Raw genomic sequence first — 6,985 nt, forward strand, 5'->3', positions numbered from 1 at the left:
ATGTCTTCCCTTGGGGGCTAGACTTACATATACCATGTTCTTTTCAAAACGTGTGTTGATTCCATCTCTTATACACTATTGTCTTTAATTCGAAAATATGCATCAATTTCACTTAAGATTTGGCCAAGCTGGGTTGGCTGGCTCCTATGCTTTCCCCTTACATTCCCGACTATTCGGCTAGGAGGCAAAGGGAGCACCATTGTGATCGTTAATCCCGGCTCTTCTGGAGTAGTACCTCTGACAAACAAAGCCGAAAGCTAGCATTCTTAAGTTTTTAAATTTTCCGGACATGGCATAGGAATAGAATGGAGGGGGTCTTTCAAACCCCTACCAGGGGCTTTACCCCTGAGGTCACTCGTCTTCGGATAAAAGTGCTCGGCATAATAACCCGAGGAAAGGAACTGTTGGAAGAACTATTTTCCTCAGAAGATGTTTTTACATTAAATAGTAATATAACATAACTTTCTGACCCACTCTAGTCCTTTGAGCCATATAGCCAGATTGCCTTGTCCCTGAAGCATCTGGACCAATTACTTCAGCCAGTAGTAGGTGTCGGTGTCAAAACCGGCGGATCTCGGGTAGGGGGTCCCGAACTGTGCGTCTAAGGTCGATAGTAACAGGAGACAGGGGACACGATGTTTACCCAGGTTCGGGCCCTCTCTATGGAGGTAATACCCTACTTCCTGCTTGATTGATCTTGATGAATATGAGTATTACAAGAGTTGATCTACCACGAGATCGTAATGGCTAAACCCTAGAAGTCTAGCATGTATGACTATGGTAATGAGTCTGTCCTTTCTGGACTACACCCTCCGGTTTATATAGACACCCGGGGGATCTAGGGTTACATAGAGTCGGTTACTGTAACACCCATGATGCGGCTATATCTCCCACGTGTCGAGGCACGACTTAGAGACATAACCGCATTGTGGTTTTGTCGCAAGAAGGGTCATCTTCACACAATCCCATGTAATGAACAAGAATGGGATAAAGAGTTGGCTTACAATCGCCACTTCACACAATACATAAATAAATCATACATCAATCAGGGTACACACATAGGTCCGACTACGGAACCAAAATAAAAGAAGACAACCCCAAATGCTAGATCCCTGATCGTCCCAACTGGGCTCCACTACTGATCAACAGGAACGAAACAACACAACAAACAAGATCTTCATCGAGCTCCCACTTGAGCTCGGTTGCGTTACCTGCACTGGTATTGTCGGCACCTGCAACTGTTTTGGTAGAATCTGTGAGTCACGAGGACTCAGCAATCTCACACCCGCGAGATCAAGACTACTTAAGCTTATGGGTAGGATAGGGTAATGAGGTGGAGCTGCAGCAAGCACTAAGCATATATGGTGGCTAACATACACAAATAAGAGCGAGAAGAGAAGCAACGGAACGGTCGTGAAGCTAGCAATGATCAAGAAGTGATCCTGAACCCCTACTTACATCAAACATAACACAAGAACCGTGTTCACTTCCCGGACTCCGCCGAAAACAGACCATCACGGCTACACACGCGGTTGATGTATTTTAATTAAGTCAAGTGTCAAGTTCTCTACAACCGGACATTAACAAATTCGCATCTACCACATAACCGCGGGCACGGCTCTCGAAAGTTTATACCCTGCAGGGGTGTCCCAACTTAGCCCATTATAAGCTCTCACGGTCAACGAAGGATATTCCTTCTCCCGGGAAGACCCGATCAGTCTCGGAATCCCGGTTACAAGACATTTCGACAATGGTAAAACAAGTCCAGCAAGACCACCCGAATGTGCCGACAAATCCCGATAGGAGCTGCACATATCTCGTTCTCAGGGCACACCGGATCAGCAGTCCGTGCAACTAAAACCAGGCCTCAAGTTTCCCCGAGGTGGCGCTACAAAGGGCTCTAGTTTGGACCAACACTCAGAGGAGCACTGGCCCGGGGGGGGGGGTTAAAATAAAGATGACCCCTGAGTCTGCAGAACCCAAGGGAAAAAGGCTTAGGTAGGAAAATGGTAAAACCAAGGTTGGGCCTTGCTGGAGGAGTTTTATTCAAAGCGAACTGTCAAGGGGGTCCCATAAATCACCCAACCGCGTAAGGAATGCAAAATCAACGAACATAACACTGGTATGACGGAAACTAGGGCGGCATGAGTGGAACAAAACACCAGGCATAAGGCCGAGCCTTCCACCCTTTACCAAGTATATAGATGCATTAATTAAGATAAGAGATATTGTATTATCCCAACATAAACATGTTCCAACATGGAGCAATCTTCAACTTCACCTGCAACTAACACGCTATAAGAGGGGCTGAGCAAAAGCGGTAAAATAGCCAAACAACAGTTTGCTAGGAAGGGTGAAAAAAGGTTAGAGGTTCATGGCAATATGGGAGGCATGATATAACAAGTGGTAGGTAGCGCGGCATAGCAATAGAGCAAACAACTAGCAAGCAAAGATAGAAGTGATTTCGAGGGTATGGTCATCTTGCCTGAAATCCCGCAAGGAAGAAGAACGAGTCCATGAAGAAGACAAACGGACGTAGTCGAACAAATCCTCACAACTCCAGAACAAAACCGAAGCTAACGGGAGAAGCAAACCGGAAAGAAACAAACAACATAGTAAACAACCATCACAGAAACATGACATGATGCACAAACAAGTATGATGCATGTCCGGTTTAAATGAGGCATGGCATGGCAAAATGCAACAAACAACACTACAAATTAAGTGGAGCTCAATATGCAACGAGTTGCATATTGACGAAACACCACATCAATTATTTAGTTCTCTCTCGGTTATGTACCCAACAATATTAAATGTTGATTAACATGGCAAGAGCTGAAGCATAAGTAAACTAACTATTTAGGCAAGTTTAAATGAGGCCGGAACAACAAACAACAATTCCGGAAAATCCCCATATGCATAAATAGCAATTTAAAGGAAACAACCATAAGAAACATTTTTAAATGTTGTTATCATGATGCGGATGACAATGCAAGTTTTTATGCAATTTAATGAAAATATTGACATGAGCATGTTATGAAGCATTTGTCACCGTGGTGGAAGAAAGGGGTGCCACGGCAACGAATCCGAAAATGATGCCACAGCAACATATCGGTTCCGGTAGCTCATGGAGACACCGGTGCAAAAGGAAGCGTGCCGTGAGCGTGTCATGCAAGATGGTGGGGTGATCCCGGCAACCGGGTTCCCATGGGTCGATGCCATGGCAACGGGAACATGCAAGAAACACGTCAGGCACGTTGCAAACGCGAGCATTTCATGCAACATATGCATTCGTCCACGGGCGGTCGTTCTCGGCGGTATACCTTCGAAGCATACGTTTCAGGGAGGACGGTTCGAAGTGGAGGTAGTTGTTCACGGGTCGTCGTGGGAAGTAGTGGCACATGTGGAGGCATAGTGGAAGTAGTTGTACATGGTAGCGACGGTAGTTGAACTTGACGAACCGGAGGGTACACTTAAGTCGTCGTGGGAACTTGATGAATCCGAGGTCTTCGGGGTCGACGTTAGTTGTACGTTTCATAGTGGAACTTGACGGATCCGAGGGCTCCGGCGTAGTGGTACACGCCCGTAGATGAACTTGACGGGTCGTCGTCATCCTGGAACTTGGCGTTCGGTGCAGTGGTCGTTCGGGCGCCGTATGTCGTGGTGCTTGGCGGTCTTGATGATTCCAAGGGTCTCAGTGGAGGCCATGGCACTCCCTAATGGCACCGAGGTGGTCTAGCAGCAGCAGCAAGGGCGTCGGGGAGGTGATGGCCGCGGCAGAGGACGAAGCAGAGGAGCAGCAGTGCGAGGTCGGGCTTGCGGGAGGGTGGAGCGACGGGAACAGCAGTGGACGAGGCGGAGGCGTCGCGTGGAGGAGAGTCGATGGGGCGGCACTCGCCGGAGTCGGGGCCGAAGGGGACGGATCGAGGGGCTCCTCCCCTGGCGACGGAGCTGACGAGGCGGTGGCGCCGGGTAGACGAGGAGGCGGCCGAGGAGGTCCTGGCACGGTGGCGAGCTTGAGGTGGCTGACGACGAAGAGGTGCAGGCGCGAGAAGGAGGCGGAGCAGAGGAGGGCAGCAGCGGCGCGCTTGCTGGACGGAGTAGGGGCGGCGGAGTGGAGCAGAGCAGCAGCTTAGAAGCCCGCCGCGGCTGGAGATGGTAGTGGTGCGGGAAGCCGGGCGCGACGCTATGGGGAGGCGACAACGCGGAGGAGGGGAGGCTGCAGGGGCAGCGCTGGTCGTCGAGGCACTACTAGAAAAAGGCTTACTAGTGACGCACCAGTTTTGCCTACTAATGGCGCACTACTGGTGCGCCACTAGCACCACGCCACTAGTATTTTTTACTAATGGCGCACCGCTGGTGCGCCATTAGTATCTGGTATTCTAATGGCGCACCAGGCAGTGCGCCATTAGTATAGGCCATGGTGCGCCATTAGTATTCTATTAGGAGGGGAGGTCGAGTGGCGCGGCACCAGGGGCGGCGAGGAAGAGGTCGGGCGCGGGGTTCTCACGGTGGAGGCGGTGAGGGGATCGGGCGCAGGGAACTTCTCTTCCTGGCTCGATGCGTGTGGGAGATCGAGAGGGTGAGGAGGAGATCGACCGGAGGGAGATGGGGATCGGGGTCCTGGCGGCGCTGGAGGGAGATGGGATCGAGAGAAGGGAGGCTAGGGTTAGCGAGGGAGAGAGGCTGGGCTGGGCCTAACGGGTTGTCTCTCTCCTCTCTCTCTCTCTCTCATACTTTCTTTAACAGAAAAGAAATAGAGAGAAGAAAAGAAAGAGAGGGGTTAGGGAAAGATTTTTTCGCATGGGGGTAATTTTCCCGGGCTCATAAAAAATGGGCTTGATCCAGGAAAAATTGAAGTGGCCTGATTGAAAGATATAAATTCAAATGCATTTGAATTTAATTCAAATGATTTGAATAGGAAGTGAGGGTTGGGAAGGTCCAAAAATGTTCGGATTTTTGGTGGAGCTCCGGAAAGTGAAGAAAGAATTTAGGGCAAAGTTTGGAGACCCAACTTGAAGCAGAAAAGGCACGGAATTATTATGCAAGTGTGTTATGGTTGATTCCAAAGTTAAATGAATATTTTAATATAGCTCCCTAATAATATTGGGAGATTTTATATGTTATAAAGAGAAATCACCATGTGCATTTCCCTCGATTTAAATGGATCAAAGATCCATGCAATTTACTTGGTTGAGTTTTTAAAAATTAATGACATGATGGCATGATGAAATGACGCAAAGAAAAAATAAAAGAGCAAGCACAAAAGAAACACACGGTGATCACGAAAATATGGAAGTCTTCTGAAGCGTTGGTCTTGGGGCGTTACAGTTACATAGAAAGGAATCTTCATAGTTGATCGCCAAGCTTGCCTTCCATGCCAAGGAGAGTCCTATCCGGACCCGGGTACAGTCTTCGACCTTCGTGTCTTCACAGCCCATCAGTCCGGCCCATGGGTAACAGGCCGGACGCCCGAGGACCCCTTAGTCCAGGACTCCCTCAGTAGCCCCTAAACCTGGCTTCAATGACGAGGAGTCCGGCGCGCAGATTGTCTTCGGCATTGCAAGGCGGGTTCCCTTCTTTCCGAACTCCAAGATAATCTTCGGATGTAGTGATTGCATCCGGACCTATACACAACTGCAAAGAATATAATATTCGACAAGTCCCATCCGCTGACAATTTTTTAGCAGCATGACGTCACGCCTGCCCGGCCATTATTTTCGAACAGTTGGCTAGCCTGTCGTCCCACGTTTTGAGACGCGGTTTTATTGGCACGTCTTATCCAAGCGGAGATCGTGCCCCCCTTTTTTAAGGGATTCTCATCAACCCGGACGTGGCTCATCAAACCGTCACTCGGGTACAACTCCCTGGGAATAGGCAAGTTTTGAGACCGAGGAGGAGACGTTCGATATTCACTGTCTTTATATAGGGGTACAGTCCCGTCTTTTTTTTCATGCTTGCTTCTTCCTCAACCCTTGCTACCTCGAGTTCCAACACCCGGGTTTCAATCGCCACAAGCTCCAATCATGTCCGAATCCAACCGTCAAGGCCGGTGGGTGGCTTCTTCTGTCACAGAGGAGGATATTGCAAAGCTTCGGGCGGCGAGGTATCTGAGCGCAGAAATCCTTCATCGGCTTCCTGGCAAGGGGCAGGTTATCCCCACCCCCAGATCTGGAGAGAGGGTCGTGTTCATGTCCCACTTCCTCCGCGGGCTAGGGTTTGTGCTTAACCCCTTCGTCCGAGGGCTCATGTTCTATTATGGGCTAGATTTTCACGATCTGACCCCGGACTCTATTCTTTGTATCTCGGCGTTTATCGTCACATGCGAAGCCTTCCTCCGAACTCCTCCGCACTTCGGCTTGTGGCTTAAGACCTTTAACGTGAAGCCGCAAGTGATAGAGGGGGAGTAGGCAGAGTGCGGTGGTGCCACAGTGAGCAAGCTTGCTAGCACAGCTTGGCTAAAAGGATCCTTTGCCGAATCTTCCGACTTATGGCAACAGGGGTGTTCTATATCACCGAGCCTCGTGGCTCCAAGTGGGCAGCTGCGCCTGCGTTCCGACCCGGCCCCCCAATTCAGCTTGCTTCATGGGTCAATAAGGGGTTGGACTGGGGATCAGTTGATGAAGTGCGGACTCTGCAGAGTCGCATCCGAAGCCTTGCCGAGAAGGGAATCGATCTTGTTAACGTTGTTCAAGTAATGCTAGTCCGCTGGACCCTGCCGTGCCAGCGACGGCCTCTCCGCATGTGGGAATTTAATCCAGAAGGGCCGCGGACTCTTCAGCACTTGTTCGGCACTACGCATGAAGGAATGTGGAGATTGTTTTTTGGGAAACGAAAGCAAAGGCCGGACACCACCGAAGATATCGGCCTTGACTGTAACCATCCGGACACCTTAGTAAGTATTCAATTTCCGAACACCTTTATTCAAGCAACCGATAATAACATACTGAGCAAACCATCCATTTCCAGGGCTGGATAAAGAAAG

This window comes from Triticum aestivum, chromosome 5D (genome assembly GCF_018294505.1).
Source record: "Triticum aestivum cultivar Chinese Spring chromosome 5D, IWGSC CS RefSeq v2.1, whole genome shotgun sequence".
Taxonomy (NCBI): Eukaryota; Viridiplantae; Streptophyta; class Magnoliopsida; order Poales; family Poaceae; genus Triticum; species Triticum aestivum.